This window comes from Neolamprologus multifasciatus, chromosome 2 (assembly GCF_963576455.1).
Source record: "Neolamprologus multifasciatus chromosome 2, fNeoMul1.2, whole genome shotgun sequence".
Classification (NCBI taxonomy): Eukaryota; Metazoa; Chordata; class Actinopteri; order Cichliformes; family Cichlidae; genus Neolamprologus; species Neolamprologus multifasciatus.
The window spans coordinates 17160373-17187430 of NC_140440.1; the positions used below are offsets into that span (position 1 = coordinate 17160373).

The 27058-nt window shown below is 39.8% G+C and overlaps 1 long non-coding RNA gene across 2 annotated transcripts; it reads left to right on the forward strand.

The window, feature by feature from the left end:
• The first annotated feature begins 16289 nt into the window (after positions 1-16289).
• LOC146524162 (uncharacterized) lies at positions 16290-21767 on the forward strand. Of its 2 annotated transcripts, none has more exons than XR_014869770.1 (6): positions 16290-16995; positions 20045-20154; positions 20325-20384; positions 20484-20574; positions 20744-20901; positions 21546-21767. It is a non-coding gene; the product is annotated as an uncharacterized LOC146524162 (long non-coding RNA). The 2 variants fall into 2 exon arrangements; XR_014869772.1 differs by having other exon boundaries at positions 16290-16990.
• The last annotated feature ends 5291 nt before the right edge of the window (positions 21768-27058 follow it).

Here is a 27058-nt window from a genome sequence, read left to right on the forward strand (position 1 = left end):
TAAACATCTGACACAATGAGCAAGAAAGTGCAGGAGGGACAGGTGAAGTAGCCATGGTGCTAACGAGTCGGCTACGAGCTAAGCTAAGCTAGCGAAACAGTACAGAGACAGTGAGTGAATACTTTGGCTATAAATTAGGTAGTGAGTACACAGAAAGTGTGCTTCGGATGAAGCACGTGAAGATTATACTCTGAAAAAAGAATGTATTTAAAAGTTGTTAATTAAATTGCTAAGCAAATAAGCTACTCAGAAAAACCACTGTGTTTGAGCAGGAACAGGAAGTGATACTCTACCACAGAGCGAGCGAACACCAAGTGACAGCGCCACCAAGAGTCCAAACCTACCTGTATGATGCAACAAGTGACAAAGTCAGAGCTGAAGCTGTAGGTCTAACCAAGGGAAGTGAGCACAGCCGGGGAAAGTAAGGCACAGGTGAACAAAATCTAGTCAAAGGGCAAGTACAACTAAATACATCATACAAAAGACACAAAACTACCAAAATAAAACAGGAAGTGAAAACCATAACTAACTGAGAAAACACAGACACATGCATAAGTTCAGCATGGTGGAAATGATGCAGTGGGATTAGAAGGGAGAAGAACACTGAGAGAAACTAAACTAACACAAACTGAAACTAAGAATGAGACTATGGAAAACATATAATCGGTAAGGCTCAAACAGGAACTATTCGATCATAAACATACCTTTATACAGAAATATATCAAAGACACAGGACCATAACAGTCATACTGTGTACACAGTAGCATTTCTGAGGCTTCTCTTTGACTACTGTTGGGTTAAGTTAAATTTCCTCACTCTTAATTAACAGTTGTTTCCTGTCACAGCAAACCTGAGAAACATTTTCTCGTCTATAAGTATAATTAGTTGGCCTTTGTTTTTGCCCGTGGGCATTCTTGTTTTGTGTGGTTCATATTTACTCTACAACTTTGAGTGTACATAACAAAATGCCCACATTTGATCTTTTTGGTAAACCACAAGGATCACATACACACTGTTTGAACATCAGCTTTGCTCCAAACACAATCCAAAATACACCTGAAACAAAGTTTACCAGAGAGCTGTCCAAATACAACTCATTTTGGAAACCATGATCTTTGTGTTGTTGTTTGCACTCGTTCGCTGTAATTCGTTGGTCAGAGAATTATTTCATCTTTGACTTTTTTTAAATTCTTTGTTTGTTTGTTTTTCAAAACTAGTTGGTGAGTTTAAACAAAGCAACAGGACCAAGACAAAAAAAAGGTCCTTAAACACAATAATCCACATAATGTCGCAGTGTGTTTGTGTTACCAGAGTAAAATATTCTTGTATCATATTCATTATTCAAGGTTGTTTCTCTACTTCCCTTTCCCACTGAGTGTCATCTTGGAATCCACGTTTTTTGTTCCAGACCTTTCAAATGCAACCTTTTGTGTCTCTAGCAGAACAATGCAGACAACAACGCGCTTAAGGTTATCATCTGAATGGGCTGTCACTCCTCCAGGAGAAAGCACCATGTGTACTTGAGAGCTTACAAAGAAAGAGTGTAAAGTGGGAAGAAAGGAACTATGACAAGCTCATTTATTTTTCTCTCTTCTCTTTGATTACGCACTAAAAGGTCATTAAAATTCCAGTTGCAAAGGTTTAAAACAGAGTCAGAGGATCATTACACATGTCTCACCCTGACTCTAGCCTAGGGGGTAGTTTTAAAAGCCAGTTAAGTGATGTATATAAGTGTAATATGCATGGCTAATTAGATGCTGTGACACGGCAGGAAAAAAGTCATGAGAGGAGACATCAACTCTGGAATCCCAAAGAATTAAATACTTCAGTTAGCTTTTCATTATGAAAACACACATGCTAAGGGCAGTGGCAATGTGCATACTGTGGGATCTTCCCGTCCAGCAAACACACGCTATCACTGAACTTCTGCCAAGGAGAATCACTCTTGCTTGTGAACTATAGCGTCTGTACTTTGTGGGTGTGCTGGGCAAAAATGTATGCAGCCTAACTTTGCTGATGTATTCACAGGTTAATTTGTAAATCAGGACGCCGCTTTGCTATGGCTCGTCGGAAAAGAAAAAACATGCATCCCAACATTCAGACCTTTAAAGTCATGCAATCGCAGTCTTTCACAGTCTGTCTTTTTGCATCGCAAAAGGTTACCTTGTGGAGGTAAACACAGAGGACACGAGAGCTCTCGATTAACACTGCTCGTTTATTACTCATCATCACACAACTGAATACTTTTCCCTCCAAAACACAGCAACAACACTTCCTGAGAACTGGGTGTGAGTGGAGCCCTCCAGTGGTCCACCACAACCTGTAAATAAGAGTTAGAATAATAAGGCCCATTAAACTAGTTATCAATAATAACACTAGTGTGACAGCATTTGCTGGCAAGGTTTGCAAATTTTTAATGTTTAACACAGAATTTACAGCAAAGCCGAATTAAAACAATAATAAAGATTAAAAAAGACAGACTAACATCAGTAGCTCTATTCTGTGAAACCAAGCAGACAGCAAGACAGATACGAGCAGATAGAAAGCTGAAGGAATAAAAGAAGCCCACAGAGGAAGGAGAAACAGATGAACAGTGTAGTAAAAAGAAGTAGAGATTAACGTTTTATCTGTGTTCCCAGACCCAAAAATCCCTTTTGGCTCAACATCAAGATAATTGCAGTTGCTTCTGTTTTTTCCAAACACTGCAACAATTGATTTTATACTTCAATTAATTTATATATTTCCTCGTTGTAATTGCCAACTCGTTCCCACACACCCTCTCTGGTTATCTGTACACAGAGAGGGTTTGCTCTTACGCAGAGAGAAACAGGAATGTGAATCATTGTGTCACACTTCAGCAGTGTAGTGACTGTTGTACTGGGATGGTGGCAGACATTTCCACTTTTGTCTCATGCAGGAGACAAAAGGAAAAGGTTCAGTTCACCTGCAGCTTTTGATGTGAACAATTTAACATGGTTTCTTTTTCCCTCATGATTGCCAAGAAAAGAAAAATAGATATATATTCTGATATCCCTGTGCTGGTGTTGTCCTACACCATCAAAATAAGGTTGATCTAGGATCAGCTGACCAATTACATCAGCAATCAGTTAGCATTAGACAAGAAGTTAGCTAATGCTAAGGGTTAAGGCTGAGGGTTAATGCCATCACATCTGAGGGTTAAAACAAATAAATGCCAAATATTTTATGTAGATAAACTGGTTTCTGCTTGTAATGCTGTGCATGTTGGTTAAGAATTGTATCCACACAAACAAAAATGATCCTAATAAATGTTTTGGTTAAAACTGTAAACAAAAGAAGTGCACTGTGAAGAGTAGCCTCAAAAGGACCAAGCTGTTCTTTTACTAGTCCGGACCCTTGTAGTGTGATGGTTCTGTGAACAAGTCTGCATTGTTTCAACAAACTGAAGGAAATGTGGAAACCTGCAGACATCAAATTTATTGAAAACAGGCGACCAAGATGATTAGAACTCAATCATTTTAAAAACCTGGGCCATCGAGCTTTCTGTCTTGCCATTATTATTGATCTTTTAAATTATTGAACTAATAAATCCTTGAATTATTTTAAATTCAAGTTAGAACTGCCTCTTGTGTCACTTACCATTAAAGATGGCAACATGTATCCAGTGTCTTTATGGACAGCGATGGTGCACAATGTGATTGGCAGTGGTTTATCTCTGTATCATCACCTCCAGTTCAGTTTGATTCAGTTTTACTTGATATGATAAATCCAACCTTGATGTCATCCCTTCCTCAGTAATATTTCCATGAATGGTGAGTTGGGTGGTATTTCTCTCTCTAACACTCTTGAAAAACTTGCCTGCAGTGTTGTGGCCGAGTGGTCTAAGGCGTTAGATTTAGGCTCCAGTCTCTGAGGAGGTGTGGGTTCAAATCCCACCACTGTCATCACCTCCGAACAGAATTATGATCTGGTTCTCTTATAGCAAAATGAATCATATCAGGTTGGCCTGCACAGATGTGTAGAAGTCCTCCTTCCTTTTAAACAATCCCAAACTCAGACATCCCTCTACCAGAGGGGTGCTGTGAAGTACACTCTCAGTTGGACATCTGTTATCAAAGGTGTTTCTGTTTGTTACAAAAATAAACTAACAGTGCACACCTGCTTAAAAATATTTTAAAAATATACTGTATATGTGATGCAGCATCCGAAAAGATGCAGCCCGACAATCCCAGCTGTGCACAAAAACAGCCGAGCACTGACACAATTCAGAGCGACGCAACTTTCCAGTGTTTTCATTGTTTACTGTCTGTAAATATTTCTGAAAACGTCTGACAAATGTAGATTATTCTAAAGTTCTTGATGCTTAAAATGCTAATAAACAATACACTATTTTACTTTGAATCCTTGTCCAGCAAGGTTCATACATGGAAGAGGGAAACACGACAGCCACACCCCTCTGGGGGTGTAAATTGACCAGTCAGCCAGTGAAATTTGCCCCTTAGTGATACTGGTGACCTTCCTGTCATTAAGGCCCTTTCACATAGGTTGATGCACATGCAGATGTGTGCCTTGTCCTATGGTCCATGTTTAATTCACTGTGTGGCTGTAGGCTGTTGAGATAATGGTGTGTGGACTGGACAGTTTAATGTAAAGCTTAGTGTAGTTTTAATCAGAAGCTTAATCAGTGTAATTGTTGGTCTGAATTACTGTGGTGTCATAATGATGCAAATAATGGACGAAGGTTGGTGTCTTCAAGCGAAAAATAATGAAAAATATGAAATGAAATTTCTTTGCTGCACTAGATGTTTTTAAATTTTTGAAAAGAAAAGTAAAGCATTTTGAGCTTTAGCGAGGCTTTCACATGCTGGGTCACAGAGTGGATTTACTTTGCAGAATGAAATGTGCTCTTTTCAGAAAAAACACTTATTTCTAAAATTGTGACCACAGTTGTTACGTGCATGAGCAGTTTGAGCTTTCATCTGTTCTATGCACAAATGAAGACGTCAGGGCAGAAAGAGGGACAAAACAAGTGGTCGCAATAGCTATGGCTGATGTTTACTCTGCACTGTGCTCCTGAGCATAACTCAAAATTTAGAACAAAACAATGAAAATTTAGTTTAGAGTTGTAAAAAATGGGAATTTTCCATTTACACTGATTTTTCAGGGCTTGCAAGAGTTTCATTTGAGCTACAAACCTGTAATCACCCATGGGTAATATTACCACAGAGACCTTTATAGCCAATAAGCACAGGGACTCCCACATCCTTCACAGACACAGACATCTGAGGCACACCTCCACTATTTTTCCTCCTCGTCTCCCTGGTGGTTATCTCCTCCCCCACATTCATCTTCCCATCCTTCTCAAGGCCTTTCCCTGTAGACTCTGTTTTTCTCTTCATTTTGCTCTCTCTGCTAAACTCTCTCAGGCTGCTCGAGCCGGACACTGAAGACCACCTCTCCTCCCACACACGCACCTTTACTCGGAGCCCACGCACACACGGCGCACGCCTCCCTTTCAAGTCTTCTTTTGAGTATACGGAGTGCATTAATATGAATATGTGTCTCATTATGTCGCATTCAAGGTGCACATTCAAAGTTATCTGCCTGCCACTCAAAAGGAAACATGAAAAACTGGTGCTTAACACTGAACAAAGAAAAATGATCTGAAGTATGGAAGCAAAGGCTGCAAGGAGAAAAGAAAGGTAAACAACCAATATCTAAACTTTCTCTTCCTTTCATTGAAAGCTCATTTTCTTATTGAATATGATTTTTAGCTATTTGGTAGGGTCATATTATTTTTATTCCCATCAATGTGTGAAAAAGGTATAAAGTAAATCCAGTAGTATGTGTTTGCATGATATTATACATTATGCACTCATCAGCATGTTCATTTTTGTCTTCAACAATGCTGACCTGCAGCTTAACACGATTGCTACAGATTCATCTGGTATGTAAAACTCTCATTCCACCCAAATGTGCTCTATTAGTCATGTTAGCCCTGCCAGAAACAGCCATCAAAAGATGGGACTGTGGTCAGGCAGGGATGGATGGACATGGTCAGCAACAATACTAACATAGGCTATGGCATTTAAACACTGCTCTTTGATATTAAGGGGCCCCGAGTGTCAGAAGAACATATCCCCCAAATCATTACACCACCATCAGTACCTACCATCCAAAAGTTACAATAGAAATCAGACCTGGCAATATACTGTTCCCTTCATTTGAGCTCAAAGCAGTTGGGCCATTCTCCTCATGCATTGACGAGGCGTTTTTACCAGGAGGATAGTTTCTCATTCTCTTTAAAAACCCTAGAGATGGTTGGCTGGAAAAATTCCAGTAGATTGGCATTTTCTTAAATACTCAGACACTCGTTTGGCACCAACATCAATGCCATGTTGAAGCTCGCTTAAATCATCTTTCTTCCCATACTCTGATGCTTTATTTGAACATCAGCAGGTCGTGTTGACCGTGTCTAATTGCCTAAATACTTGCTGCCATGTGGTTCACTGATTGGATATTTGTGTTAACAACAGGTATATCTAATGATGGGGGTGACTGCATATTGCCAGTTTGCCTGCTTGTGTTCTTGTTTTCATGTTTTGCATCCACATTACTGCAGATGCTGCACCAGCTTATCAGTTTCCTACTCCCTTCTCTTACTGGTGAACAAGATGCTAAAGTACTTGAAGTCCTCCACTTGGGGCACCAGCTCATTCTCATTTGGCCAAGCTGAACATCATCATGAAGCCAACAGAACCACATCACAAGATCTGGAGAACCACCTTCTGCTCATTCACTGTGCTGAGAAATCTGTGGAAAAAGGCTGTCCTGCTTCAGTCCAACAACCACCACAAACAGGTCTGACCAAGCCCCCACTGTAGTTGCATGGGGCTGGGTGGTCTGCAACAATGTGCCAAATACTCCATACTCTGCAAACTAGTATATGAAATCAGAAAATGTCTTTGCATAACACTGTTGCCATCAAGTAAACTTTAGTCAGCTGTTGATCTTATGTTCCCTGAGCAAGCAAGCTTGATACGTACTGTGTAGCAAAGTTACAGATAGCTGACTAACTTCCTCAGAAAATCATAACTATTTACACACCTTTGCTTTGTACAGACTGCAATGCTTTAAAGTACCAGCTGCACCCAATTGTACACACAAAACAGGATTGTAGCATATTTCTATCCACATGCACTGTAATTTTAATTATAATTTATTATAGACTGACTATAAAGTCCGTCTATATATGCTTGGTTTAAACATATTGCCTAGAAATTATAGACAGACATTTTTTTTCTTCAGGCGGTTAAATAAAGACCAATTTAACAGCGACTGTTGGGTCTGTAAGTACCTAACTTAACTTAAATAAATCGCAGAAATTCAATAATATAACAATATAAATAGGAAGCCTTGCTTTCTAGAAGTAGATCATAATGGAAACAGGTGTAATAATAAATTAACCTGAATGGACCCATGTGGCACACCTAAGGTCAATGGAGCAGGCGAGGTTTTTCACATTTTTTACGACAAATTTTTCACAAAACTTGTCTGTGAATACGTTACACAAGTTCACATCCAAGAAATACAGAATTCCATGTTTTATTTTCACAACAGGCTTGGTGTGTAAAGGCCTTAATGCAGTAAGCCTGGATGCTGGTGCCGTGGGCCTTTGTTTTAACATAATTAGGTTTTAAAGTTGGCTGAGCTGCCTGCTGCTGTGTCATTCCCTGCTCATACACTGTACACGTGACACCACAAAAGTCTGCCACACTCTGCCTCTAGTTCAGTTCCCTTCCTTCGTGCATGTTTTTTCCAGCTGATGCAAAAGTCAACCCTGGCAAATTTCTGCTGACGTCCTCATCTCTCTTATCTGAGGACCACCAGTGCAACCTGCACAAAATGCTCCCAGTTAAATCATGTGATGAGGGATGTTCTGCAACGAAATGTGCAGCGATAATTGTTCTGGTTGGACACATGCTGCATCATTAATTAAAAGCTGAGGAATTATCAGACCATTGGTTCCAATTTGTCTTCCTGATTTTGAGGTAATGAGCCTCTTTCTTTATATTGCTCAATTTACTAGCCATACACATACTGTACACACAAACATGCCCCACACACACACACGCACACACACACAGACACACACACACACCATTAAGTTAATTAACTAATACATCTTTTCAGAGTCCAGTCGTATATATCACAGTGGATATAAGGTTACTCACAGGAGACAAAAGACAGTGCCGGCAACAACAAAGACTTTTCAACAAACTTATCTTGTTTCTAAGGGGAGGAGAGGAGGAGGAGTCAGGGAATGAGAGAAAATGAGACCGTGGAAACAGGCTGAACCAAGCTGCCATGGACTATTATGTCTGCGGTGGAAATTTCAAATCCCAGCTGTTTCAGTAGAATGGGACAAATGGACAGAGTGCAGAGGTATCGTTGGTACATGTGTGTTCTAAAATAAAGAGAATTGTGCTGATTGTAGGTATGGAGCCCTAGCTGGTGCTGTTTTCGATCAGTGACTTCAAAGAAAGTACTGATGGCGAGCCAGTGTTATTCCTCAGCCACTAGTACACAAAGGGCACAAAACTGAAAATCCTACGTGATTCCCTTGTTGACATCTTTCTTGAGTTACTCTGTTCACAAGATTTTCAGAAAACCTGACAACTTAGCTTGACTCCAAGATTTTCAGAAGATGCACCTATGGTATCCTCAATTTGAAAATCCTTGTTTGTTGCCTTGTTCTAGAGTTATCACATTCACAAACCTTGGTGTGAAATGTCACCCATCCACCTGGTGGCGTGATGAGAATACCCCATCAGCCATAAAAGGCTGATGACATTAAGATGAGAGGAAATTTTAAAGACGAACGGAAGGAAGAAAGAGGCATATTGGAAGGAAATACAAAAGAAGGAAATGACTTGCCACAATGTTTACATTTAGCAGAACATGAAAAAAAACATGTAGACTTTTGTCCAAGAACTTGCTCCAGGTGAGCAGTGCTTGTCTTGTTAAGTCTAAAAATAGACATAACTTGAAACATACCAAAGTAAAGCAATGTCTCTCTTTCCATCTCAGACAGCACTATCACATGCCTGAAGTTAAAGAATTGAGAACAAGGAGGGAGAGTGGGGCACGTAAACGGGAATGAACGAGAATGAACAGCTTGCAGAACTGGGGGAACCTGTATAGATGACAACCGTAAGGAGTGTGTATGGAGGCGTGGTCCGTTCCTGAAATTCCGATACATAATCTCCAAGAACTTGGAAATTTGCATCCATTCTTTATGTCTGTGAAGGTTCTCAGTCATCCAGGTCATCGTAGTCAAAGGAGCTTGCAAAGAAAAGCGTCTGGACTTCTTTAAGTTGCTTGAAGACGTTTTACATCTCATCCGAGAAGCTTCTTCAGTTCTAAGGTCAAATGGTGGGGAGTCCCAGATTTAAACCTAGTGGGAGTATCCCCCCACAGAGGGACAAAAGGACCCCCTGATGATCCTCTAATCGCCTGAGCCAAGGTGTGAAACTGGATGTGGGTCCCAATCAGCCAGGGTTTCGGGTGAGCTCTTTGTGAAACCTGGCCCCACCTTATCATGCAAATTACTGAGGTCAGATGGCCCAGGATGTGAGTGGGCGTTAAGGCGTCTGGGGAGGGAACTCAAAACTGGATTATAGATGGCAGACAGTTGGTGTCGTAAACCACCGCCTCTGTTCAAAGATGGTCGGTCATAGTGGACATAGATGGCTTCTTTCACTCCCCTTTCAAATCATCTGTCCTCTCTGTCCAAAATGTGAACATTGGCATCCTCAAAAGAGTGACCTTTGTCCTTTAGATGCAGATGGACAGCTGAGTCTTGTCCTGTGGAGGTGGCTCTTCTATGTTGTGCCATGCGCTTGTGAAGTGGCTGTTTGGTCTCTCCAATGTAGAGGTCTGGGCATTCCTGCTGCACTGTACAGCATACACCACATTGTTAAGTCTGTGTTTTGGAGTTTTGTCTTTTGGGTGAACCAGTTTTTGTCTGAGCGTGTTACTGGGTCTGAAATGCACCGGGATGTCATGCTTGGAGAAAACTCTCCTGAGTTTTTCTGATACACCGGCTACATAGAGGATGACAATGTTGTTGCGTCTGTCCTTCTTATCCTCCCTCGCTGGTGTCTGATCTTCTTTTCTGTGCCTCTTTGCTGACTTTATAAACGCCCAATTAGGATAACCGCATGTTTTAAGTGCTTCCTTTACATGCTTGTGTTCCTTCTTTTTTCCTTCGGGCTTAGAGGGAACATGTTCTGCCCGGTGGTGTAGGGTCCGAATTACTCCAAGTTTGTGTTCCAGAGGGTGATGGGAGTCAAAGAGGAGGTACTGGTCCGTGTGTGTGGGCTTCCGGTAAACTTCGATGTTGAAGTTGCCATTCTCTTCAATGTGCACAGCGCAGTCCAGGAAAGGCAAACAGTTATCCTTTGTGTCTTCCCTTGTGAACTTGATGTTTTTATCCACGGCGTTAATGTGCGCAGTGAAGGATTCCACTTCTTGTGTCGTGGGGGGCTTAATCGCTTCTGCTTGCCTTTCTGTAAAAGTCACTGCACGCCACTGTTGTGTTCACATAGAAGTTAATTTTACAAGTACCACCCCCGTAAACATTGCTGCAGACCAATGTTTCTTGTAGCTGATTGGTTAGAAATATATCAACAAACTCCCAAACACTCTCAAATGTCCCTGAGAGTATAAACGAACTGGTCCAGTATACCACAACCAAGATAAGAACCAAGACTTGTGAGTTCGGATCAGAATTTTCACAGAGGAACACACTGACATTATTTCTTAAACCAACACTTTTTTCATTTGTCAACTTCAATTTAATTCAGTTCTATTCACAGTCACCTCAAATTACTTTATATTGTAAGGCAAACCTTGCAATAATACAGCATACATACATCCAAAATAATCAGACAACCCCCTGTGAGGAAGCACTTGGCAAAAGTGGGAAGGAAAATCTCTGTTTTAACAGGAAGAACCAGTGAGGGGCAACTACCTGCAGAGACCAGTTGGGGGCGAGGGGAGGGAGACAGGACAAAAGCCACAGTGTGCAAGAAAGCCAGAGATTAATAACAATGATTAAAAGCAAAGTGGTGTATGAACACTGGGAGTATGGGGGAGTTTGGTTGAAACGCAGACATATACTATAACCTCAAGTCACCAACATGTCCACACTGGAAACCCCCAAAATTTTGTTGAACTTTTGCAACTGAATGCTATATTTATGTTTATTTTTATCAGAAATATATTGTCAGTTACCATTATTGCATTACTTCAAGGAAAAAATGTAATCAAATGCACTTCTATAATAAAGACTCCTGCAAAAATCGCTCTGTGTTTATTTCCCACTTTTGATTATCAACAACAAGAGAAATTAGACTTACAGTAACTTCAAATGCTAAAACACAGTGTCATGAATTTAGCGAAGTGTAATCGTTATATTTTCCTTCATATTTGCAAATTAACAAATGCCAACTCAGTATGATAGAGCATGCTAACATCCACAATTTGCCAGACAAGCCCACCCTGGACACAATAATACTGATGGGCAAATAATGAAAAAATAATGAAAAAATAATGGCGACTGGCGACGGCTCCCGGGCCTGGCAGATCCCCATGCACTAAATAGGAGTGAAGAAGTTAAAGAATTGAGAACAAGGAGCGAGGGAGGGTAAACGAGAATGATCAGTTTGCAGAACTCGGGGAACCTATGTAGATGACAACCGGAAGGAGCGTGTTTGGAGGCGTGGTCCCGCTCCTGAAATTCCGATACCTAATCTCCAACAACTTGGAAATTTCCAAAAAGGGAAAATGACAATTTAATATTTATTTTATGTTTACAGTATGTGATTTAATTTATTTACAGTATGTACTGTTTCACCAGCTCACACTGGATATATTTAAACTCATTTTCATGCCCACTCATATTTTGAAGCCCAATTAAAAAATAAAAAAAAACATCAACATCCAGACACATTAAAAACTACAAACTATGAAAGTAGCTATTACACACACTTTCATTACACCTCAAAGTAACAGTTTAACAGGTCATAATTCATTTTCAAGTTCCAGAACTGCCCAAGTCCCAGTATAATGATCACACTGGCATTTGGCCCTTGAACCCAGATATTTTTAATGAAGCACACTCCTCACCATGTGTAAAGGTTACCACCTCAATCAGAGACTGCCTTTCAAACTCTGCCACACATGACCAGTCGACTTTATGTCCGATTGAGGTCTGATGGGAATCCACAAACAGATCCAACTGCAGGAAATGTGCTTGTCTTTAGTCTTTACAAGTTCATTTGGAACATTAGCTCAAGTTGAAAGAGACAATCAAGGTGAGCTGACTTTGACTTTTGCTTCATCTTTGTTTTCCTGATCCAACCAATAGTAAAAAGACAGGAAGGTGGTACTGCTCCCCGTGAACTCCAATAAATGGTCCTCAACCTTTATTTTGAATGTTGCAGGTCAACCTCAATCCTCATAATGTGACACTACTGTGAAGACAGCTTTATAAAAGGAGTAACATCGGGGGGCAGCAGTCCTCTCTCTCACCCCACACTGTTTCTTTTTTGTGTGTGGGGAGAGAGATCCAGCTCCTTGTTGCCAATGGAAAAATGGGCCAGTGTCTCTTTTTGTCTACAAAAATGACACCCTTAGTGCCTCCCTCATGAATGCTTGGTCCTCTTACTCCCTATTCTTCAATCAATCACGATCAATGACAAGAAGGTAACCTGGGAGAAATATGATCTCCCTGTTAGTGCTCTCAGTGCAGCGTTTTAAATGAACTGAGTGCTTTTCAGGGAGCTTTCAATGACAACATGATAACAAAGAAATGCAGTGCAAAGGTAATTCAATTCAATTCAATTCAATTCAATTTATATAGCGCCAAATCACAACAAAAGTCGCCTCAAGGCGCTTCATAGATACAGAGAAAAGCCCAACAATCATATGACCCCCTATGAGCAAGCACTTTGGCGACAGTGGGAAGGAAAAACTCCCTTTTAACAGGAAGAAACCTCCGGCAGAACCAGGCTCAGGGAGGGGCGGCCATCTGCTGCGACCGGTTGGGGTGAGAGAAGGAAGACAGGATAAAAGACATGCTGTGGAAGAGAGACAGAGATTAATAACAGATATGATTCAATACAGAGAGGTCTATTAACACATAGTGAGTGAGAAAGGTGACTGGAAAGGAAAAACTCAATGCATCATGGGAATCCCCCGGCAGCCTACATCTATTGCAGCATAACTAAGGGAGGATTCAGGGTCACCTGGTCCAGCCCTAACTATATGCTTTAGCAAAAAGGAAAGTTTTAAGCCTAATCTTAAAAGTAGAGATAGTGTCTGTCTCCCGAATCCAAACTGGAAGCTGGTTCCACAGAAGAGGGGCCTGAAAACTGAAGGCTCTCCCTCCCATTCTACTTTTAAATACTCTAGGAACAACAAGTAGGCCTGCAGTGCGAGAGCGAAGTGCTCTAATAGGGTGATATGGTACTACAAGGTCATTAAGATAAGATGGGGCCTGATTATTTAAGACCTTGTATGTGAGGAGCAGGATTTTGAATTCAATTCTGGATTTAACAGGAAGCCAATGAAGGGAAGCCAAAACAGGAGAAATATGCTCTCTCTTTCTAGTCCCTGTCAGTACTCTTGCTGCAGCATTTTGGATTAACTGAAGGCTTTTCAGTGAGTTTTTTGGACATCCTGATAATAATGAATTGCAGTAGTCCAGCCTGGAAGTAATAAATGCATGAACTAGTTTTTCAGCGTCACTCTGAGACAGGATATTTCTAATTTTAGAGATGTTGCGCAAATGGAAGAACGCAGTCTTACATATTTGTTTAATATGTGCATTGAAGGACATATCCTGGTCAAAAATGACTCCAAGGTTCCTCACAGTGTTACTGGAGGCCAAGGTAATGCCATCCAGAGTAAGAATCTGGTTAGATACCATATTTCTAAGCTTTTCAGCGCCGAGTACAATGACCTCAGTTTTATCTGACGTGAGTTTACTGTTTGCACACATCACAGTTACTCCGAGGATGTTTCTTCATTTCTTCCATTTTATAATAATCCCTTGAAAAGTGATGTTGCACAGGGGACCCAGCTGTTCATGTTTGCACTCCTGAATGATTTCTTCTGATAGCACAGAAACCATCTGAACATAGTAATTACTAAAAGTAAGCAGTGCTCCTTTGAGTGATCGTGGACATTGACAGAGATGCCGGTGTAAGAACTGCTGCCCTGCTTGGAAAACCTCGCTGATTCCAGCACTGCGTTTCAATCCAGTTCAATTCAGTTTTAGTCATATTGTGCCAAATCTCAACAACAAGCAACAAAGTTGGCTCGAGGCACTTTTGAGCCTTTTTCTGAAAAGAAGATGCTCCAAGTTGTGGCACAAATGTACACTCCTCTAATTTGTTCCCACAGTCTTCTATTGACAACAAAAAGAGTTCAACACTGGATGTGAAGGTAAAAACTAAATAAGTTATTTCTGACATCGTACATTATTGTGCTCAGCACAAAGGACATCTCTGAAAACGTGATGGGTTCAAGGACTTTTCCCCCTGCAGCAGCAGAAGAGACCCTGCAAAAGAGCCACTTTGCTGCTGCAGAGAGAGAGCATTTACTGGCTCTAAAAACAACTGTAAAGCAAAGCACTTCTGTCGTCTTTTAGAACATTCTGCAATAACAGAAGGCACTAAAATCAAGAACATCAGCTTTCTTTTAGTGAAACGTGGGACCACAGCAGTGCTTCCACTGGTGCCAGAGTCAGCTGGATGTTTTCTGTCCTCCTCCCACACAGAGCAGGGAAACAGCAGGTGTTTGTGGGCTTTGGAGGCAAAGTTGCTGTTGTATATGCAGAGACAAGTATAACGCAAGTCTGTGAGCATGTTTGCATGCATATTAATTAACATGTGAATTCTATTCTAGTTTTGTGCTCATACTCACAATTAGTTTGAACTGACAGCTCAGCAACCACTTTGACCTTTTGCCCATCACCTGGTCAGTTTCTATAGCATTTGGGTGTTTGCTTGGACTTTACTGCATTTACCACTCTCAGAGTTTTTATTATTGCATAAATAACCAGTTATTATCTACAAGCTGTTTCTTTATTTCAAGATAATCTTATTATTGTCATATGGTTCATTAAAGGGTTTGTATTCATTACAAACTGATACCTTGAGTTTTGACTGTTTGGTAACCACATAGGCAGCAGAGGATTACCCAGATTAGCATACAGGAAGTGGTGATAAAACAGATAACCTGCACTGTAACAAAAGTCAGTAAATTATACAGCAAAACACCGTCAAATTCCAACGGTAATGGAGCGTAAAACCAAAAAATTCCTTTTACTGTATTAAATAGATTGAATAACCGTTAATTGTGAGACTGGATAAAACTTTGTTTTTTACTGTAATAAAATGTTGAAATTATAAATATTTTCTGTGAAAACAAATAAATATGCATACATTTTACAATTAAATATTGTAATGTTGAAAATGTCTGAAAAACTTAGATTTTACGGTATTATTTGAGTAAAACTACATCTTTTGGGGTTGTGCACATTGGAATTCACAGTATAAAGCTGTAGATTTTTAAGCAAACAAAAACATTCATTTTTACAGAAGCAAGATGTTAAAAAATAGGGTCCACCGTAATAATACAACCAGTAAATACCATTTAGAAAAAAAAAAAAGCAAATATCAGCAGTGAAAGACAATAAAATTGATAGTATTTTTTTTATTTTAAAATTCAGATACTGATATACAGATTAAAAGTTAGGCCTGCAGTATATCATTGTTAACCAAAATCAACAGCAAAAGAAGATGTTAAAAATAAAGTTCATGGCTGTGAATAAAATTGATTTCAATAATCTTTTTTAATTATTATTTTAAAACAAAATTATTATTTTATGTTGTTGTGTTTCACGCCATATTATCAGACCACCTTAAGTGAGTCCGCCTTAAATTTTGAGTTTGTGTGATCACTGTTGATTGGTAGCTAAACTGCTGGTAAACTGTGTACAGACGTTTTACGTTCGAATTGCAGAGAAAAAAAAATTCTGGTAGCAACATTGTGCAGTATGAGCGAACCATTTCACCAAAAAAAGGGGAAGGAAGGCAAGACGTGGCTGCAGCGGTCTGCAGACGTGACTTCTGATCAAATTCGAACCTCCTCCTAAAGAAACAAAGAGCGACATTACGTTGCGGGATGACGTCACCTGAAAATGACCAATAGCGCGGCACGCTGCTGAGCTGTGTGCCAACTGCTCTTTTTTTCATGCAGGAGACTCAAGCAGTGTTGCCAACTTAGCGACTTTGTCGCTATATTTAGCGAGTTTTCAGACCCCCTAGCGACTTTTTTTCTAGAAAAAGTCGCTAAAAAAAGACGTGAAAGCGCATATCGCTTTTACTCTCAACAAGCAGCGGGTGCTGTAACGCAGTCAGTTCTTCTTTTACTCTTATGCTGTTTTGTGGATCAGGTTTAAAACTAATTATAAACACACACACACAAAGTAACTCCACCAGAGTGCCTATTTCGGGTCACTTTTGCCGGTCAAAGCCCGGGTAAAGGAGCAGGGTTGGAATTGTGACATTACAAAAAACAATAATTGCTAAAAGAAATTTAATTTGTAGTTCTAAATAAATTCTAAATGCATTTAGGACGTTTTTTGCTCACTTTATGTCTCGTCCACGATGTTATTTCTCTCTCCAGCAGCGTAGGTTACAATTACATTAGCATGACCAATTATGCAAATTAGGTGATGACGTCATTTAGCGACTTCTAGCGACTTTTAGGACAGCCAATAGCGATTTTCCTTACTGAGGAGTTGGCAACACTGGACTCAAGTTGGCCTTGCTAACGGACACAGTTTTGAACTGGTATATTAGCGCCATTTATTGCTGCTTGGACCACAGCATCTTCGGAATCTGTAGACATCCTGGCAGCTTACAATTAGTTCGAGGTGAGGTGAGTACATGCAACTTCAAGTTATCTCTGTTATAAAAATCCACCAGCCCAGCGTTTATAGATAATTTTAGCAGTTCGTTTTTTATGAGTGAGGTTGTGAATTTAGTTAGCATTTGTGAGTTGAGTTAGCATTACTGTCGTGAGGGAAGCATTGCTCTGGATTAGTTTCTGTGTTTGGCGTGCTTAATTCGATAGGGAGGAATTACCAAAGTACATGGAGTTATGTTAACCTGTAATTTCTGTGGTAAGGTAGTTCAGTCATCAAGGGGCTACGTGCTTCATTGTAAACTGCATCGGAATGAGCCAGGTTGTTTCTTTCGGTGTATTGAAGCAGGCTGCAAGCAGACATACACCAGGTATGGCGCGTTTAAGGCTCATTTTTACCGAAGACACTCTGCCCCCACCCATGTCACTGGTGTGGCGGTGGTTTCTTCGTTTACATGTGCAATGGCGATGTGTGAACGTCAGTGTGAGAACTCTAAAGAGTTAATAGCTCATCTGAAGAGCCATATTGTGGAAGGACACGTGGTCACTTGTCCAGTAAGAGGATGCGCAAATACCTTTAGAGTTAAATCATCTTTTACTGCTCACATGTCACATAAACACAGAGTTTTCAGACAGCAGCATTGGTGATTTATATAGAGAGTCTGCATGTCAATCATCGGTTCCAACCACATCAGATGACTTTGTACCCTTGATTTCCGAGCCTGCTGCACAGTCTATTACAGATGAAGATAACATGGAAATGCCCCCTGAATTCTGTGATCTTTTTCTGAGAAACGTTTCACTATTCTACTTAAAATTGCAGGGTCAGTTTCTACTGCCTGCTTCAACCATACAGAACATTGTGGAGGAAATGCAGAACATACATGAGTTGGGACAGACATACTGTTTGGGTAAACTTGCATCACTGTTAAAAGTAGAGATGGCACGATACCACTTTTTTATGTCCGATACCGATACCGATATCATAAATTTGGATATCTGCCGATACCGATATGAATCCGATACAGTGTGTTTTTTAATCAATAAAACGTTTTTTTTAATATCTTGCTGCATTTTGTATAAGTTTAAACTCAAGTTTAAATAAATAACAACACTAAAGCTATTCTGTTATACCTGTATGTAAAAAATACAACAAAATATTTCATAGTTCAGCAACACTGATCAATCTAATAAACGTAAACCTGCTCCATCCTCCCTATTCTGGTATTTTAAAGAGTACTTAGCAGAAATATTAAGCAACCTAACTAATAGGGTTGCAAACTCCCAGCAAAAAAAAAAATAGGGAACCACCCATCACCCTCCAGCTCATGATGCTTAATCGATGTAATCAAATTTAATTTGATGCAGGGGGAAAAATGCACAGAAATAAATTATTTTTCAAGAATAATTAAATAGATTCAACATCTTTCTTCAACAGAATTGCAGACTGCACAGATGGTATCTTCCCAAAGGAAAAAGTAGTATAGCTTACTAGGGTATATTAGACTTAACAGTTACTATATACAGTAATGGACTTCTATATATTTTACATCAGATTAAAACTTTGGGTGTAAGAGTCAGATAATTATTTATTAAAAGCTAGACATTTTAAATGAGAACAAGAAAGAAAAGTATGTCTTTGTGCCCCCTTTTCCCTGTTCATGCCCTATCGGCCCCCCTGGCTAAACTTTGCTAGATCCGCCCCTGCACAGTTACCAGCCGTCAGCTGCATAGAAAAAGATCCTGGTCTAGAAAGTAATATTAAATAAATTCTAACAACACCTTATCAAGCTTAATAGTGCTGCTGTTGTTCAGCCGCTGGTTTCCTCTTTCTGGTGAGAAGTGGGCCAAAAACAAAGAAGAGAGACATACTCGCGACAGAAAAGCCGAACAGCTGATCATTAATCAGTTTCACGATTGAAGTAGCAGCAGGAGAGAGAGAGCGAGACAGAGGCAGTCGCTCCATATATCGGTTGTTAAGCTTAACGCTGGAATGCTTTACAGACATTCAGAGATGAACTTACACACTTGCTTTACTTCTCTCTGGGAAAACTTCCTCGGAGATGAAATGCTGGTTCGCTAGCAAGGCTACAAATACACACAGCCGCTCTATCACGTGACCACACTGCTGCTACGTGCTAAGGTTATGAGCCGGGTAACGCAGTGTAGCAAGCTTTGTGAGGTGCTTTTTTGATATTTAATGGATCGGATTACATTTTTTATTTCTCGCCGATATCCGATCCAGTAATTTGGGTCAGTATCGGACCGATACCGATACGTAATATCGGATCGGTCCATCTCTAGTTAAAAGATTACACATCATTATCAGAGGAGGACATCAACAAAGTCTGCGAGTCTGTCAAAAGCTATGATCTGTTTTTCTGCATGTCATACCGGGCCATTGAGGACAGTGCACTCCAGAGCTCAGATCTTTAAAAAAGCCTTCAACTATGTGGAACCAAAGAAAATATTTTTAGGGAGAGATGAAAACAGAAAAGATAGGTTTGCCTATTATGTGCCTTTAAGAGAGACTTTGAGATGTCTGCTAGAGTCTGATCTGTGGCAGAAATCAGAAGAGCCCTCTACTGAGCCTCCTGCTGATGTTCTGTGTGACATAAGTGATAGTAAGCTGTTTAAATCAAATGATTTTTTTGGTCAAAACCCAGCATGTCTCAAGCTAGTACTCTACCAGGATGCCTTTGAAGTCGTTAATAGTTTAGGCTCTGCAAGGACAAAACACAAGGTATTAGCTGTATATGCATCAGTGGCAAACTTGCCACTTCATGTACGCTCAGACACAGATCACATGTCTCTTGTCTTACTGTGCAGGGAGAAAGATTTTAAAGAGTTTGGTCATGCTAATGTGTTCTCTGAATTACTGGCAGACTTGAAAGAATTGGAGGACAGTGGGATTGTTGCATCAGATGAAACTAGAGTCAAAGGAACTTTGTTTTGCATTGCTGGTGATAATCTGGGTTCTCACTGTATTGGTGGCTTCACTGAAAACTTTAGTTCTTCAAAGTACTTCTGCAGGTACTGCCTGATAACGAAATCTGAATTTCAGGGTGCTGACCCAAATCTGTGTGGACCAGAACGTACCAAAGAGAACTACAACTCTGCTGTTGATCGCCTCCAGATTGACAATACACCAGACGTCGAAGGAGTGAAGTTCAGGTCAGTGTTCAATTCACTGAAATACTTCAACGTTTGTATGCCAGGCTTGCCACCATGTCTAGGTCATGATATCTTTGAGGGAGTTTTGGCTTATGATGTGGCACTGTCTCTAAATCTTATTTTGTCTTTATTATGATTAAAAAGGTTTGTTTTGTTCCTGCCCTTTTCAGACACTGAATTTGAGCAGAAACCATAAGGATACTCAAAGGACCTGTGACTCTCAGGAAATGGTGAGATTTCAGGTCATAATCTTTTTTTCTTTTTTTTTTCCCATTAAATTCGTTTTCCTTTTTCCCTTTACAATATTGCTGTTTTGTTTTTGTAAACAGCATCAAATGAGAGGGACAGATGAAACAGTTTCAAGACAATGGCAGGAAAAACATGCTGAAGATTGAAACAAACCTTGGCTGGAAATATTTGGTATGTGTTTTACCGTAAATCAAATTGTTGAAAAACATTCAGCTACACTGCAACACAGGGAAACTTGATTTGCACTTATTTTGTTACTTTAATTTCTTTGTCACTCATTATTTTTGTCAGTTATTATTGTTTATGGTGTATGCCCTTCTTGTTTTCTTTCTGAATGCAGAAGGTATCTAGCCAGTCCACAATGAAAGCTTCGTTGCACCCCATGAGTCTTCTGGCAGAAATGATGGTGCCTGTATTCTTTGGTTTCCCTAAACATCACACCCTGCCTGTTTATACGAGGCTCTTCAATTAAGTCTGCACCCAAAGATTCAATAAGAGGTAAGCAGTGGTATTATTCAAGTTTTGCTAAAGAAAGCTGGACAGGAGACACTAATCTTAATCAGCCGAGCTCAGGTTCATGTCCAGGTGAGCAGTTTCATACGCTATAAAATGTAGATTGAATGATAGGTGTCATCACCATGCATTCAACCATTAACTTCAAGTTCTATGATAAATCAATAGGAAACTTAAATACGTTTTCCAACAAATTATGATTGTGATTAGGGCTGCGTTGTCTATGTATCACTTTTACATAAGTAGATTTAAAGGATAGCTATTGTCAAAATGCAACCTGGGCTGTTTTTTTGGTTTTTTTTACTGTATTGATTTTGATGCGCTCAAATTTATGCCCCGGCCCCCTAGTATTCCCATTCACCGGCTATTGACCACAAAACAAAATCACGGTCAATCTCAAAAACAGCTCGTTTGTCGTAATTATGCTTTTAGATATATGTTTGTCTCGTTTACAGTAAAAAAAAAAAAACAGCCCAGGTTGCATTTTGACAATAGCTATCCTTTAAGAACTGTATATTTTACACATAAGAAATCATTTATCATTAGATCTGTTTTTGGCAGCACGTTTTGTTCATTTCTGTGCATTTTGCTCAAGCACTGATCAAACTTTGTCCATTTTTTTGCTGCAGAGGGGATCCTGCCAGTCCAAAGTGAACTCCTGATGGACATTGAAGTACTCCTGCAGAGCTTGTATCTTCGACACCATGCGCATTAGAAACTCCACTGAGTCCTTTCCTTCACCAAGGCAGGACCCAGTGACTCATTACTGTTGATAGGTCAGGGGCAGGTAATATTTTGTTTCATGTTTATTCATTCCTCCATGGATTACCAGTCATATATATGGACACATGCTGTATTCTCAAGATCTATGCTGTTTTGTAGGAATAGAGAAAATGATATGTTTAGTCTGTTTTCAAATGGTATGTCAAATTTTTTCATTGTTTATCAGTAATATTCACTACCTTGGTTATATATGAGCATCTTTAGATTTTTCTATATTTAGCGGTTGCAAATGTAAAATGTACGGTAAACCATTTATGTTCCTCATATTGTACTGTATTTTTAGCGGTAAAATACCGGCAGCTGTGGTTGCCAGGAATTTACCGTAAAATGTATCTGGTCAAAATAAAATGCTGTAGTTTGTTATACAATTTCACTGTGTTTTTTACTGTCAAAGGTTTTAATAAGGTTTAACATATTTCTGTTATTTTTACGGTTATTTACAATAATAGGGTCTATCCTATTACTGTTAAATTAACAACAAATTACTGTAAATATTATTATATTATAACTTTTTTTTTACTGCAAATATCCGTAAAAAACTATGGAAAGTTGCATTTTTACATTAAATTGCTGTATAATTGACAAATATATTTGTTTTTTTCTATCATGATTTTGGTAAAAAAAAATACGTTGTCTACCTTAAAATTTAGGGTTACAAAACCAGTATACCGTATTGTCTTTTACAGATTCCACATTTTTTTCACGGTATATTCCTGGCAACCACAGCTGCTGGTATTTTACCGTAAATTTGACAGTTTGTTTTTTTTTTTACAGTGTGGCTGGAAGAAAAAAAAATCACACATCCCTCTCTCGAACCATTTGAGTCTGGTTCTGCTGGTTTTCTTCCAGTTAAAGGGGATGTTTTTCTTCCCTCTGTTGCCAGGTGCTTGTTGTTGGTAGCATGATATATGTTTCAGACATTCAGGGACTTTATTCAGTCTGTCAAACTACAAAGCACATAAAATCAGGCCACAGTGATTCCTGGTGTTTAAGGAATTAGGAGTGAAGCAGCTGTCATGAAGAAGCAGGATGAATGCAAATGCAAAAACTAAGACCTTCATTTAGTTAATTAGGCATAAAGCAAATCTAAAAAAATACAGAGATCCTATATCATAGGTGTCAAACTCTGGCCCACGGGCCAAATTTGGCCCGCAGCCTAAGTACATTTGGCCCGCGAAAATTACTATTAGAGCTGGCCTACTGGTATTATACAGCTAATATATATATTGTTTAGTATTAAGCTTTGCTTGTTCCATATTCAGTTTTTCAGCAAAACATGTTTGAGCCCATAAGAAAAGGTTCATTCTTATATCTGGAGGAATAAATATATTTCAATAAATATTAACGTTAGCCTGCGACTTTGTTCCAGTTTTGAATTTTGGCCCACTGTGTATTTGAGTTTGACACCCCTGTCCTATATAGAGTCAGATATTATGTCTGATAGCTCTTTATCTCTGCCTTTAGAGCAGCTTAATTTGTTCTTAAAAGCTTTTAATTAATAGATTTAGCAAAAATCAAGGGCACATAATAATTGATGGGAATTTGTGTCATCTGAGGGAACCTAAAAGGTAAATCTGCCCCATGAAAAATATTTATTTTGAAATAAACAAACAAAGAATAAATTATGCAGTTGAGGGAATCTTAATTCTATGTGACCTCTTCATTAATTTACAAATTGTTACACATTACATCAGAACTTTAATGTCACCCACTGGTTTCTGGAGTAGGGCACTATGGTGCCTGAAAGTAGCTTATCACATGAGACCAGAGTCAAGTGAAAGAAGGGATGCTGGTTTCTTACTGGGTAGCTATCACAGAGACACAGTAGAATTTCACTCACGGAAACTGGATCGTAAAGTTTTTGCAGGGTTTGTACCTCACAGTGGGCCATATTATTTGTAAGATACATGTTATAAAAATGCTCCAAAAGACACCATGAATACAAAAAGAGTGCAGCAAGCTAATTATTGAGGAAGAGGAGAAGCAGATAAGATAAAGGCCCTGTTATTACCGATAAAAGTATCTGTAGAGACCAAAACTGTTTATTTCAGTGCTGAAGTCTTTGGGAACTTGCTCACATTAGGAGTCAGCCACAGGAGGACGTCAGAGGAACAACATCAGCATGGACTTCATTTTTCAGTCGTCAAAATTGCAGCTTGGATTTAACACACTGCCCCCAAAAAACATACCCAGATTTTTTTCCTGCTCCAAATCAGCGGGATTACTGAAAGTACAGACTCTCTTTATTACTCCTATTAACCCTAATGCTAATTTAGCTAATATTGCTGGCTACATACAAGTAGCTGAGGCAAATAACAGATGAGTTAATGGGCTGTAATTACAGAGGTAATTTAAAATACATTACATGTGTGATGAAAGGGCGTTAAAGTGGCAAAACCCTCTCAAGTCCAAGTCATTCGGTCTCATTGTCTTGACATAGAAAATGAATTGAAATAGCACACAACTCAAAACAGCTAACAACAGTTTGCATCTTCATTCCATGTGCAGTCAGAAGCATTTTGAATGCATTCAATGTTTTATTTTTTATGTTGCCATTTAAGACTTTTTTCAAGTCTTTTTCCCAGAGACTTCCTGATGGAGGTCTAATAGAGTGCAATGATTCCACTGTCAGATAAACTAAGGCAGGGTCTCCACTTTAAAGATGGTTTTTGTGAAGCCATATCAGTGCAAAAAGTTGCCCGATGGCCTTAACTTGACCCCTGGCTGAGGGTTTAAAAGTTGACTTAATAGACAGGAAGGAACACTGAAAAGGGTTATTACACTCAGAGCATACAAACACACACACACACTCCAAAGAATGAGTCTCTTGTAAAGACTTACGATCCCCAGTGATACCCATTCATCGAAGGTCAGCCCACGGTAGATATGATGGGATTAGATTGAGTAGCTTATCTTGCCATGAAAATGTATTTCTAGAGCAAACTGTTACACAATAGCCGTCCTTACACATAGATATAAAATGTGCTTGTGCTTTGTTGTAGCAAACCACAGACCTTGTCCTTTAAATACACATTATATTACAGAACCCTTCCGTACAAGAAGGCATTCAGCACAGAGTGCTCTAGGATATGAAATTAGGATGTAATATGATTAGGAGAGGATGTAATACAATACAATTAAATTTGATGGAGTTCGATCAAGCCAAAAAAAAAAGAACAAGGGGAGGGAAAGAAAAAGTCTCGATTCATCCCTACATTTTTCTGTGCTGTAATGAGATCAGGTTATTCTATTAACGCTTTAGTGATGACAGCTTTACAATGCCGTCTGTTGGCGCTCAAACTCAACTGAATGCAGGAAATAAGAGTCTGAGCCGCTGCTACTGTTGCATCCCTGCCTGGATCTCACTCCTGCTCTCTCTTCACTCTGGGCTCTGATTGAAAGTGGATTTATAGGCAAGCGAAAAGTAGACTTTTATTTGCTCTCTCTCTCTCTGTCATTCTCTTTGTCTCTCTCTGCGTGCATGTCTCCTCTTTCCACATTCTTAAGTTCTTAGATTCTCAACAATCTGAAAAACGCTCCTATTCAGACAGCAACCTGCTGCTATATCTTCTACTTAGTCCTTTACTTTCACGCTCTCTCGTACTGGTTTCTGATCCTTGACTGGACTGGGAGACAGGAGATAAGAGGTAAGGCTTGACTCGTTCTGCTAGATCCCAGATCATTCGCTTTGCTGGATTTTCCCAGTTTTGCTTTCCTATATAGGAAGCAGAAATAAGATGCCCACTGTGTGTCTTTTACCCATATAATCGAAGAAGAAGTACCTTTTATTGTCCCTGTGCTACAACAGAGGAAAATTAGAAGCCTCTAATTATGTTTAATCAGGACTCCATCACTCATGTGCAACGTAAAGATTTATACACTAATAACTTCTGTTCATCTTTGGTGAACTACTAATTCCACTCAGTGAACAGTTACAAATGAACACAAGGTCAAACTCAGTTCATCATGGAGACAATAAACATAGATTCTCAAATGAATGAGTCCAACTCCCAGCTATGCACTAACTCTGCCCCACTGTGGTGTGAGTCTGGTCTGGAATGGCTTTGCCATCTGAATATATGAACAGTGAGTAACCAGAGGTTTGGAAGTGACCCCTAGCAGTGAAAAATTGACAGATTATAAGGAAAAAGGATCAATCAATCAATCAATCTTTATTTATAAAGCACTTTTCATACAGAAATGTAGCACAAAGTGGAAAATCGATGCTTCTGCGTATCTTATAATAAATAATATACCGTTCCTTCATTGCCCAGTGTTTCTGCATTTGTACATTTTGATTCTGGTTTATTTAATATCCTCAGATTTAGTGTATATCCCTGGTTTTGCTTCTGTTTGTTGTTTTTCTGCTTTGTGTTATATTTTGTAATTTCTGGTCTTCTTCTTGTTCTGTTTCCAAGCCTTCCCTAAGTGTCCACATTCCATGTTTTGACAGCCTTGTCCTCATGTTTGTTTGACTCTTGTCTCCGTGTTCGGTATTCTATTCCTGTCTCTCCAGTCAGTCTTATTTCCATGTCTGTTTCTCCCCTGGTCTCAGTGTCAAGCCTGTGTGTCTTAATCTTGGTCTCTGAGCTTATTGTACTTATTTTGTCAGTCTCTCGTCCAGTGTCAGTGTTCTCATTTTTGCTCCCCCCATCCTGTTAGTCTGTAGTTCCTGCTGTGTTCCCTCCTGTTTCCCATCCTGTCATTATAAAAACCCTCCTACAGCAGCTGGGTGCTCAGGCGAGCCGCCCAAGTGTACTGCGTCTGCTGGGTTCATGCCACCACCTACTTCAGAGTACTACTTCACAGCCCCAGCCTGCCTCAGCCAGAAGTCTGTGCTCCCCTGTCCTGTCCTGAGGGGCTCGTCTCCAATGTTGGGCTCCAGTCCTGTCGCTCGGTGGGTCTTCTTCATCCTTGTTGACCTCTAGACCAACTCTGCCTCAGTCGTCAGCTTCCAGATCTACTCCACCTTCGTTGCCAGCCTCCCAGCCAGCCTCCAGATCACCATCACCCACACAGTTGGTCACGAGGGCATCCTGCAGAGCTAATCTGTCTCCACCGTCGGCCATGCAGCCGGCCTCCTGAACTGCTTGTTCTTTGTTTTGGACTCTTGTGCTCCTTGTTTTGGTGGTTTTGCTCTTGTATTACTTCCAGCTGTGTTCCCTCCTGCTTCCCATCCTCTCCTTATCCTGTGTGTATTTAAGTTCTCTGTCTTCTTCTGCTCATTGTCGTGTTGTCCTCGTTTGCTGTTTTTCCCTTTGCTCTGTGGTTCCTAGTTCCTAGTTTCCTCCTGGCCTGAGTTTTCGTATTTTTGTATTTAGTACAGTGCAAGTCTCAGTACAGCAGTAAAGGCGCGTCC